The sequence below is a fragment of the Mesoplodon bidens genome (assembly GCF_964165515.1).
Source record: "Mesoplodon bidens genome assembly, contig: HAP1_SCAFFOLD_240, whole genome shotgun sequence".
Taxonomy (NCBI): domain Eukaryota; kingdom Metazoa; phylum Chordata; class Mammalia; order Artiodactyla; family Ziphiidae; genus Mesoplodon; species Mesoplodon bidens.
The window spans coordinates 27,850-40,095 of record NW_027671802.1 but is presented as its reverse complement, the minus strand read 5'-3'; the positions used below and the strand labels follow the sequence as shown (position 1 = coordinate 40,095).

Here is a 12,246-nt window from a genome sequence, read left to right as displayed (position 1 = left end):
CCTAGTAGCGAGCGTCCAACATGGTATTTTGGGACAAAAATGTGTATTTGGAAGAATTTTTCACAAAAGAGCAGTGATGGGAGGAAAAGATTCATATGGGCCTGGCTAGTAATATTCTTCCTTCACAATTTTCTTGTGGGTTCCTGAGGCCTGTTGTGACTGCTTGGAGACCTGGTCCCCAAGCAATGGCCCTCTTTGTCATACTCAGGGTAACCCAGGAAGTTGCTTGTCTGAAGCAGAAAAGGTTCTCCCTTCCACTCATGTCCTCTTGCTGATCAGATGAACACATGGCATCATCTACAGCTGAGAGATGTTTGTTAACTACCTTTGTTTCATAGGACACAACTCATATATACTCTACAGTAATGTTTATCACTGTCTTTTATAATCTCAAGGTAAGAAGTAATCAGTGTTAAAATCATTCTACTGGAATAACAAAGCACATGATTTTTTTTTCCCTAATAGTGATTGTATTTGTTTGCTAGGGCTGCCGTAACAAAAGACCACACTGGCTACTAGGTGGCTTAAACAACAAAAATATATTTTCTCATAGTTCTAGAGGCTAGAAGTCCAAGATCAAAGTATCAAGTTTAGTTTCTTTGAGGTCTCTCTCCTTTGATGGCTACCTTCTCGCTGTGTCCTCACATGGTTGTCCCTCAGTCTGTGCATGTCTGTGTTCTAATATTCCCCCCTTATAAAGATACAAGTCATATTGGATTAGAGTCCATCCATATGATCATTTTACCTTAATTTTCTCTTCCAAAGCAGTATTTCCAAGTAGAAGTTAAGCTTACTGTACAAGCAATCAGGTATTTAATAAGAGGCATTGCTATGGAGACAAAAAAACAATGGTTAATAATTGAGGCAAATTTCATATCAGTTTTTGAGTTCTGAGGGTAGACAGTTGAGAAGATCTCTAAATGTCAGGGTTAAAGCATCTTTTGTAGTTTGAATGTCCATCAGATGTTCAGGTAAACTTTCTGAGTGGTCCATATAGCAACAGGAACGAAGAAGACTGTCTAAACATGAGCTGCTGTGGAGATTTCTCTGAAGTTTATATTAAGATATCTACCTTCAGTATGCAGGACTTCAGAAAAAAAGGCAGTTTTAGTTTCAATTATTCCAAGTCAAAAGGGTGGGAGAAAATTTGGAAACACTAGTTTGGAGAGTTGTAGTCAGGTAGTGGAGGAAACTAGAAAAATTCAGGATACAGTCCAGTTTTCAGGTAATTAACAAAACTTCAAGGAAAATTAATAGCACTAGAATCTAATATCCACAATATGTATTTTGGTTTCTATCGAAAGATAATTTTTCTCTCTAAAATCACCCTCATTTCTATCAAAGATAGCCAAAGTAAGACAAATTTGTTTGCAAAATAAGTCTAGATTCAATAAACTTGGTCTTATTTATATAAGTATAGCAAGGATTGTGACTGACCATATAGGCTTATTTTTTATTTTTATTTTTTGCTTTTATTAAGAGAATTTATTGCCTCTCTCTCCTCCCAATAGCTCAAACATGAAGAAGCAACATCAGAGGAAGACAGACAGACAAATGGCTCTTTGAGTTTGTCCTTCTTGGCATTGGTGAAGGAAGAGGCAGCTTTCTCAAAGTTTTTATCTGCTTAATTGGATGTAGTAGAGAAAGGGAACAAGGAAAGTCAGAGGATAAGTGAACAGGCTCTGCACCTACCAAGGATGTGTTATCCTCCTAATCGTCCCAGTAGGAATATTCCATTCATGTTCTTTGATCTGATCCTTGCATTGGAAGACACTTCTTATTTTAATCTTTTTTTTAAATTTAATTTTAATTTTATATTGAAGTATAGTTGATTTACAATGTTGAATTAGTTTCAGGTGTACAGCAAAATGATTCAGTTATACATATATACATATCCATTCTTTTTCAGATTCTTTTGCCATACAGGTTATTACAGAATATTGAGTAGAGTTCCCTTTGCTATACAGTAGGGTCTTGTTGATTATCTATTTTATATATAGTAGTGTGTATATGTGAATCCAAACTCCTAATTTATCCCTCCCCATACCTTTTCCCTTTAGTAACCATAAGTTTTTTTTTTTTTTTTTTTTTTGCGGTACGCGGGCCTCTCACTGTTGTGGCCTCTCCCGTTGCGGAGCACAGGCTCCGGACGCGCAGGCTCAGCGGCCATGGCTCACGGGCCCAGCCGCTCTGCGGCATGTGGGATCTTCGCGGACTGGGGCACGAACCCGTGTCCCCTGCATCGGCAGGTGGACTCTCAACCACTGCGCCACCAGGGAAGCCCCATAAGTTTGTTTTTTAAGTCTGTGAGTCTGTTTCTCTTTTGTAATTAAGTTCATTTGTATCATTTTTTCAGATTCCACAGATAAGTGATATCATATTTGTCTTTCTCTGAATGACTTCACTTAGTATGATCATCTCTATGTCAATTCATGTTACTGCAAATGGCATTACTTCACTCATTTTTATGGCTGAGTAATATTCCACTGTATATATGTACCACATCTTCTTTATCCATTCATCTGTCAATGGACATTTAAATTGCTTTCATATCCTGGTTATTGTGAATAGTGCTGCACTGAACACTGGGGTGCATGTATCTTTTGGAAGTATAATTTTCTCCAGATACATGCCTAAGAGTAGGATTGCTGGATCATATGGTAGTTCTATTTTTAGTTTTTTAAGGAATCCCATAATATTCTCCATAGTGGTTGAACCAATTTACATTCCCACCAACAGTGTAGGAGGACTCCTTTTCTCCACACCCTCTCCAACATTTTTGTAGTCTACAGTTTGTAGACGTTTTGATGATGGTTACTCTGACTGGTGTGAGGTGATACCTCATTGTAGTTTTGATTTGCATTTCTCTAATAATTAGCGATGTGTGGCAGATTTTCATGTGCTTTTTGCCCATCAGTATGTCTTCTTTGGAGAAATGTCTGTTTAGATCTTCTGTCCATTTTTTGATTGGGTTGTTTGCTTTTTTGATATTGAGCTGCATGAGCTATTTGTATACTTTGGAGATTATTCCATTGTCAGTCTCATCATCTGCAAATATTTTCCCCCATTCTGTAGGTTGTCTTTTTGTTTTGTTTATGGTTTCCTTTGCTGTGCAAAAGCTTTTAAGTTTTATTAGGTCCCATTTGTTTATTTTAGTTTTTGTTTTCTTTCCTCTAGGAGGTGGATCCAAAAAGATATTGCTGCTGTGAAAGAGTGTTCTGCCTGGATTTTCCTCTAAGAGTTTTATAATATCCAGTCTTACATTTAGGTCTTTAATGCATTTTGAGTTTATTTTTGTCTGTGGTGTTAGAAAATTGTTCTAATTTCATATTTTTACACGTAGCTGTCCAGTTTTCCCAGTACCACTTATTGAAGAGACTGTCTTTTCTCCACTGTATAGTCCTGCCTCCTTTGTCATAGATTAATTGACCATAGTTGTGTGGGTTTATTTCTGGGCTTTCTATTCTGTTCCATTGATCTATATTTCTGTTTTTGTGCAAGTACCATACTGATTACTGTAGCTTTGTAATATAGTCTGAAGACAGTGAGCCTGATTCCTCCAACTCCATTTTTGCTTTCATAGTATGCTTTGGCTATTTGGGGGTTTGTGTTTCTATACAAATTTTTAAATTTTCTGTTCTAGTTCTGTGAAAAATGCCATTGGTGGGGGCTTCCCTGGCGGTCCGGTGGTTGGGACTTCACCTTCCAATGAGGAGGATGCAGGTTCGATCCCTGGTCAGGGAGTTGGGATCCCACATGCAATGCAACCAAAAAAACAACAACAACAACAACAACAAAAAAAACATAAAACAGAAGCAATATTGTAACAAATTCAATAAAGACTTTAAAAATGGTCCACATGAAAAAAATCTTAAAAAAAAAATTCCACTGGTAATTTAATAGGGATTGCATTGAATCTGTAGATTGCCTTAAGTAGTATAGTCATTTTGACAGTATTGATTCTTCCAATCCAAGCACATGGTATATCTCTCCATCTGTTTGTGTCACTTTCGATTTCTTTCATCAGCATCTTAGAGTTTTCAGAGTACAGGTCTTTTGTCTCCTTAGGTAGATTTATTCATAGGTATTTTTTCTTTTTGATGTGATGGTAAATGGGATTCCTTCCATAATTTCTCTTTCTGATCTTTTGTTTTTAGTGTATAGGAATGAAAGAGATTTCTCTGTATTAATTTTGTATTCTGTGACTTTACTGAATTCATTGATGTGGTGTATCACACTGATTGATATGAGCCTGTGAGCCATGGCCGCTGAGCCTGCGCGTCCGGAGCCTGTGCTCTGCAACGGGAGAGGCCACAACAGTGAGAGGCCCGCGTACCACGAAAAAAAATCATAAAATGGGGCTTTCCTGGTGGCACAGTGTTTAAGAATCTGCCTGCCAGTGCAGGGGACATGGGTTCAAGCCCTGGTCCAGGAAGATCCCACATGCCGCAGAGCAACTAAGCCCATGCGCCACAACTACTGAGCCTGCGTTCTAGAGCCATTGAGTCACAACTACTAAAGCCCACCAGCCACAACTACTGAAGCCCATGCACCTAGAGCCCATGCTCTACAACAAGAGAAGCCACTGCAATGAGAAGCCCACGCACCACAACGAAGAGTAGCTGCCATTCGCTGCAACTAGAGAAAGCCCACACACAGCAACAAAGACCCAATGCAGCCAAAAATAAATAAAATAAATAAATTTATTTTTAAAATCATAAAATATTATAACCATCTTCTTCAGTTTACTTAGTCCCATGTAATTAATTCTTGTTTTGTTTGATCTTTTGTTAGAAGTTTTATGAAACCATCAATTTCTCCATTAGGGTTTTGTAAATTCTTACTCAGTTCAGTGTAATGATTTGAAATTCATCAGAAACTTGTGTTCTAGAATACTTGTTAGATCCTTTTCCATGAATTTCTCTGAACATGAAACACATTTTCAGGAAGCTTTTGTAAAAGCATCTGAGTAAAACCATTGTCTAAGTAATAAAAGACAAATATCCATTACTAAAAATTTGATTCATTCTAATGGAATTGACAAGAAAATTTATCTCTGTGACACAAAACATTTAAGATAATAACTAGAATTATGACTGATAACATTATACTAGGACATATCCAATTTTAGGAATTTCATATACTTTCGAGAACATTTATATTAATAACATTCACCCTTATGATATAACCTAGGGTTTATGATCATTTATTTAGCAATGCTTCCCATGTAAGTAACATACCAAATAAGCCTAATGAGTTTCATAGCTCTCTTTTCTAATAAGATAAAACAAATCTTTTAAGGTGTTCCAAGGGGCCTCTGGAAAACCTGAACGTTATTTCCAGGTCAATAAGACTTCATTTAGAATTTGACTTGGGGGAAAATCTACTTTTTCAAAAATAAAAATGTTTTAAAACACTTTGTCAAATATGATCATATGTCACTGTGAATTAATATTTAGTTATCAATTTAATCAAAGTGACAAAGATTCACATGTAAATACAGATAGTTAAATAGTGTAAAAAGACTTAGCTCTTTTAATATTGAAAGCACTCAGTTTTTCTTCAAAATTATCAAAGACTCATAAAGACAAAATGTACAATATTTGTTTTGCTAGACAGATTACATTAAATGTAAAAAAAAGTCTTTGTTTACAATTTCTCATTAAGAGCAGACCAATAATTAAGAAAATTTTGCAAAAAGAGAGAAAAAACAAATTTTAATTTTCTACCAGCTTACTTTGGATATTAAAACTCAATCACTTTATTAAATTCATTCCAATCTTAGACCTGACTACACATAAAATTCCTTTCTAAAGATTCCTTTTTAACAAATCTCTTACAACTTTCTCTGTCCATTTTGATTTGTCCCTTGTTCTCTTTCCCATTTAGAAGTTACCAGCTTTAGGACAAAAATCACTTAACAAAGTTTTTACGTTAACAAAAACATCTCCATACCGTACACTTTTTCTTACCCCCAAATATATTCTAATTTCCTTATAATTCCTAGTAGCTTTAACCACATCTATTATTTACAATTCTTAATCCTTTGAAGCTTTAATTTTTTTGTAAAGATAAAGTTAAAAATTATTAACTGTGTAAGTATTTTGTGGCTTGGCAAACTTATAAATACATTTCATAATTTCTAGAAACATATTCTACTTCATAGTACAAGCTTTTAATGAAGCACAAGACATGTTTACTAATAGAACCAAACATATTTAGTGTGTAATAAGAGGTCAAAAGTAGGTAAACTTAGACTCGTTCAGCAATTAATATTTCAGTATTTTGTCTTAGTTGGAAATGATCTAGACATTCAATTCATTTAATTTAACTTAGCAAAACTCTAAGGGTACAATTTATCAAAGACATTTAGAAAACTATTTAAGTTGACATAGCAAAAACAATTATTGCTAAAAAAAGTTTACCTAAAAGAATTCTTATCTTATGTCTATTTAATTAATTTGTTCTTAACAATCCCTCAGATTACTCATGACAATTTCATAAGATGTTAAAGTAGTGTTAGCCATCATCTTAAATTATTATTATTATTACTTTTTTCTGAGAAATTTTGTAAAAGAGATAACATGAGCTTATTTGACTTTTAGTAAAACTACATAGCATAAAGCTATTATACTTAATGCTGATAACTCTTAAGATATGTCTGTATTAATTAAACCATTAAACCTGAACTAGATTTTACTTACCAAAAATTATCCTAGATCATGTGAATTTGAAAAATATTTGTATTCGTTTTTGTTATATTTTTGAGAATTTTTATATTGCTTGTTGGAATAAATTAAGTTTACTCACTCAGATAGCTACAGTCTTTTATTATTTATGGAGAAGACTTTTAAGTCTTCTTGCCCTTTAAGTGTACTTGCCCTTGATCGACAATTTTAAGGAGACTGTGATTTACAGTTTGAGCAAGAGAGGGGTTTTTTGGTGGTTTTTGTTTAAAAAAAAACCTCTTTCCTTTTTTTTCTTTAAATTTTAGTTTCAGGTTCTAACAATTGAGATAATCTGGGCTCAGTCTCAGGCAATGTGGCTGTGTTTACATTTCAAAGACATGGTAAGATTTATAACTTTAAGGGACAGAGAAAAAAATGTAAATTTTCTTCTGTGAGTTTTGGAGTGTATTTTTCTATTATCGTAAGTCTCAGGGTAATTATTATTTTAAAAACTTTTTCTTCTTAAGTACAGGACAATTTTGCTCCAATTATCCTCAACTTTTATAATATCTACAAGAATTTGAGAGGACTAGGTTTCAGGGTTGGTGAAGATAAATGGGCCTTGACTTGTTCCTAAGTTGCATTTCTGGTTTTGTAGAGATTTGGAAGACAAAGATAATTGTTTCTATCAGCTCTTGAATATTGGCTTCCAACTGATCTTTTCCTAATTATTTGTAGGAGGGCCTAAGGAATTGCTGAGGAGATGGGGCAATTTTTAAAATTTTTCTTAAAAAGGGGAATTCATGTTGGATCTTTATTTTAAGTCTAATTTCTGTTATTTCATCTTAATAACGATTCCCTAAGGCTAGCTGTTATACATTATTTTTCCTTTCAATTTGATCCTTCCATAAATACCAATATGACAGCTGTTTATGATGAGAGCTCTCAAAAAGGTAATCTTTTAAATACAGCAAATTTAAAGGATCCATCATCTGGCCATTGAGGAGTAAGACCTTTCATTAATTTCAAATAGTGACTCAAATCAGTAAGCCTTTTTATGGAACGACCCAGAGGTAACTTTTCAGGCTTAGAATAAACCCTTACCATGGATGAAATAAGCATACTTTCAGATGGAGAGGGCACGGATGATATAGCCCCTATAATGTGAAAATTCATTTCCAAGGATAATCTAAGAAAGCAAAGGCCTTCATTGCACAGGCAGTAAGGGTGGTATAATGCAAACTGTGTCCCTGGTCTCTCCTGGGAATTTGAGGCACCTCTGATCCCAAACCTACTAATCTGTGACATCAGGCACATGCTGCTGGAATGGGACTTTTCCAACACTAACAAGGCAATGAAGGTTGAAACAACAAAGGCCCCTTATGGACTCGGTCCCCTTAGGACAAACTCCTCTGACAGCTGGCACAACAAGACTAGAGTGTGCTGTTTATGACTTTGTGTCTCAGAACCCCAGTCAATTCAACTGGTTACCAGATGCACCCCAGTAAATACACCATCCAGATGGTGGAGACCAGAGAGAATATTCTCACTGGACAAAAAGCCAAACTCTCAGGACACAGAAAAATACAGAAGGAAAAATCTCATCCAGTTTTTATATAGAGGACTGACAGCAAAGTTTGTCTTAATAGGCACTGGACTGGAGAGAACTGGTAACTCACCAGTCTGTGAGGCTGTCTCAAACAGCAGGCTTATAGGGCCTATGCCTGTATTCTGCCCTATGGTTCTTTCTTCTTATGAAACATGACTCAGGAGACAGAGACAAAGAAAAACAGTGACTGTCTCTGGGAGGAAAGGATTAAGAAAAACTGAGACGAGATTACTCATTTCCAAAAACCAGATTTTCTATGTCACAAGGATCTTGCTCCATAAGTATTTTCTTCTGCTAATCTAAATTTAGAGATAGAGAAAAGGAGACTCTTAAGCACTTTCCCTCCCACCAGACCTTACAGGCCTGGGAAGTTGAGGAGATAAGAAATTTTACCTTCTGCTGGCCTTTGTCATGTGTCCTAGGATCTCTCAGCTGCAGCAGTCTTGTGGTGGGAAGCAGGGTTTAGCCAGCCTCCTGGTTGTCTTGTCAGCTGTTGAGGAGGAAGAAATGTCCCTGCCAACCTTCTTGAGTTAAAGAAGTCACAAGGTTTATACAGCCTTCTTGACCCTGCATTCCCTATCTCTGGTGCTAATGATGTCTTTCTACCTCCTGGTACAGGGAGGGCACCATTCACATGAGATACTAATTTCCTGCTTTCATGGAGACAGATAGGAAGGTCAGTGTGTCTCTCTTGCATCAGTCATTTCTTCAGTAACTTTAATTCAAAGTAATATTCCACTGAGGCATATTTTGGAGCATCCTGCCCTGGGCACCAACAAAGTCAAATGGTTTAGAGAGAAAGCAAGTCCCTTTGTCAACACTGACCTGTGCTCATGGTGATTGTTATTCCATCTCCACAATACCATTGGGCTGGGTGCTCAAGAAACAGAGCTGTGAAAACATGGCTCCTGTCTCTTATAATTTATAGTACCAATGTTTCAAAGAAAAAATTTTATTTAGTGCCTCCTTTGTGTTAGACAATAATGCTGGTATATTTTCAAGATATACAAATAATAGAAAGAGACATGTATGGTACTTGAATTGTAGTGAGACATTAAAATTTCCCCCCCCAAAAAAATCTTTTTCTTTATACTTATAAGGAAAAAAAATGTAGATTCATTTTGGATAAGATAAATAAAATTTATGAAGTGATAAATCTAACCTGAGAAAGTAGAAAAGAACGCAGTACACAGGCTCTGAGCATTCTACTCACAGAAAATATTGTCCTGTTCTTTTGCAATATGGACTTGTTCCCCTGTCCCTATGTCTGTCTCTTCCCCTCTCTGTTTCTGCCCCTCTTGTCTCTCTCCCTCACACATACACACATTCACTCCCCTACAAAAAAAACCCATTGACTAAATGCTAATTGGCAGGCACTGTGCTCAAACTGAGGCTACAGTGGTGAGTTAAAAACAGAGATAATTTTTCCATCCTCATCAAACGTATATTCCAAGATGGAGAAAGTGAATACTAACCAAAGAGTCACACAACCATAATATTGCAACCACAACTAACAACCATAACCACTGAGTTAAGCTAAGCAAGCCACTATTGTCAACTTTCTCTCAACCCTCAGTAGAGTGTGTTCCACTTAAAGGCCTTGAGTAAGTCAATATTCTGTTGAGAAAATCCAGGAAATTTCTCAGTCTTCCACATCTGAAATTACGCAGTTTGGAATGTCAGGAACAAGAGTGAGGGGAAAGGTCATTCAGAACTGCAACTAACCAGTTTCTCTCTTTCTGACTGCTGCAATAACCTTCTGGTCTATCCTGTGTTTACTCCCATTCCTCTGGCCTGTTCACAGAGCTGCCAAAGTGGTCCCTTAAAATTTAAGCCTGATTGTGCCACTCTACACTCAAAATCATCCAGTGAATTCAATTTAATTACAATAAATCCAAAGTTCTCACCAAGGCCTCAAAGTCCTTTTTGATCTGTTCTCCCCTTCTCCCATGTCTCTCTTGGCCTCATTCCTACCACTCTCCCCCTTGTTTTCTGTAATCCAGCCAAACTTGCTTCTTCTCCAGCTTTTACTAAAACACTACTTAGTAGACAAACAATTTAATTTAAATTGGGCAAAAAATTTAATAAGACACTTAACCAAAGAAGACACATGAATGGTAAATAAGCAACATTTAAAAATGTTCAGCATTATCAGTCATCAAAGAAAAATTAAAACCACAATGCAAATAACTTCACATCTACTAGAATGACTAAAATTAAACAGATCGATAGCATCAAATGTTAGTAAGGATGGAGAACAACCAGAAGTCTCATACGTTCCTGAAGAAAATGTGAAATGATGTACTACTTTGGAAAACAGTTCGGCATTAATACAACCCCCTAATTTCACCCCCTAGGAATTTAAATGAGAAAAATATGTCCACACAAAATTTGTACATGAACGTTCATAGAAACAACTTTATTCATGATTGTGAAACTGAGTAGGATCCTGTGGGGCCTTCCCAGTGACAGACTCCCAGTGTTCCCTGCTTCTTGTTTGTAGAACAAAGCTTTAGTCTCCTAGGCCTCCCTTGATTTCCAGAGAGCAGTTAATGATTATAGAACTGACAAAATTCAGAAACAAAGGAAAAGCAGTCAAGCAAGAAAAGTAACAATAGATTGAAAAACAGTGTTGTCTATATCCCTTTCTCCTCAAGGGATATAGAGAACAGTCTGACACATATCCTTGATGTGGTGCTCCAAGGACAATGGTGCTTCAAGGACAAAGGACAACCCTCTCTGAAAAAGTGTCAGCGTTACACCCCTTATCAGACCCTTAATTGCCCTCCCCACCATGTTGTGATGGTTATGAAATTCCTGAGCCCAGCTGGGCGATGAGACCTGTCCCAAATAAGAAAAGGCATCTTCCCTGTCCCACTGCCACCCTATAGAAGGAAAGTATATGTGCCTCGACCAATTAGTAAACGAAATTTTCACCTTGGAGCATTCCTTTGTTTTCTGGCTATAAAAACTGATCAATAGCACATGTTTGGGGTCCACTCCCCCAGACTACTAGGAAGTCAGCCTGCTGTTCTGGCAGAGACACTTTCCTCTAATAAATTCTATCTTCTTTACATTCTGCCTTGTGTCTGGAAATTCTTTTCCAACCCACGTATGGACCACGACACTTGAGCGTTTTTTGTAGACACTAAGGCTCTCCACCTGATGGAGGATTTGACTACATGCTGATCACAAGCATGTAGGTCCCAGACTGGTTGGAACAAGGAGGCTGATGATTAAGGTTCCCAAAATATCACCCTGTCACCTCTCCACCAACTAATCAAAAGAATGTCCATGAACTGATAATTCACCCTGAGACCCTCACTCCTAATGTTGTCTTTAGAAACACTTGCCCAGAAGTCTTCAGGGAGTTTGGGTCTTTTGAGCATTAGCTGCTTGTTATCCTTGCTTCGCATCCTGCAAATAAACACTGTACTTTCCTTCACCACAGCTGGTATCAGTAGATTGGCTTTGCTCTGCAGTGGGTGAGTGAATCTGTGTTTGGTTTGGCAATAATTTTGGCAACCATGAAGGGGCCACCATCCCTAGTGGGCATCTCAACCATAGCACACTAGCCCCTGACCAGTGGCAGCTCATGGATACTACTCAGCAGCTGCTTGAGCACCTTTGTCTCAGAGATGGCCCTGAACACTTGCCACTGACCAGGCATCATTGGCCCATGGCACTTTTGATTTCTGTGGTAAAGGGAAAAAGACACATGCTTTGCTGGTTGAGATTTCTCTAGTAAGTAGTGGAACTAGTGTGTGATAATACCAGGGTATTCATTCTCTTAGCCATTTGGGTCTGTCAGTGGCTAACCATTTGTTGGGATTTTCCCTTTTGGGCTGAGGAGTTTGAAACCCTGAGAGACTACATTTGTTTGTTTGTTTGAGATTTTAAGATTACCAGCCATAAACAACTGAGAATGGGTAATCAGAGCTCTGTTTCATCTTATATTCCCTACGGTGT

General features: G+C 37.1%; 1 long non-coding RNA gene across 2 annotated transcripts in view; it reads right to left on the bottom strand.

The window, feature by feature from the left end:
* LOC308611029 overlaps positions 1-12,246 on the bottom strand; it is a 43,167-nt gene that overhangs the window by 16,202 nt on the left and 14,719 nt on the right. For both annotated transcript variants that reach the window (XR_014014755.1, XR_014014756.1), the window contains exons 2-3: positions 8,671-8,767; positions 746-829 (exon numbers count right to left, since the gene is read on the bottom strand). This is a non-coding gene — a long non-coding RNA (uncharacterized lncRNA). The remainder of the gene's footprint in view (positions 1-745; positions 830-8,670; positions 8,768-12,246) is intronic.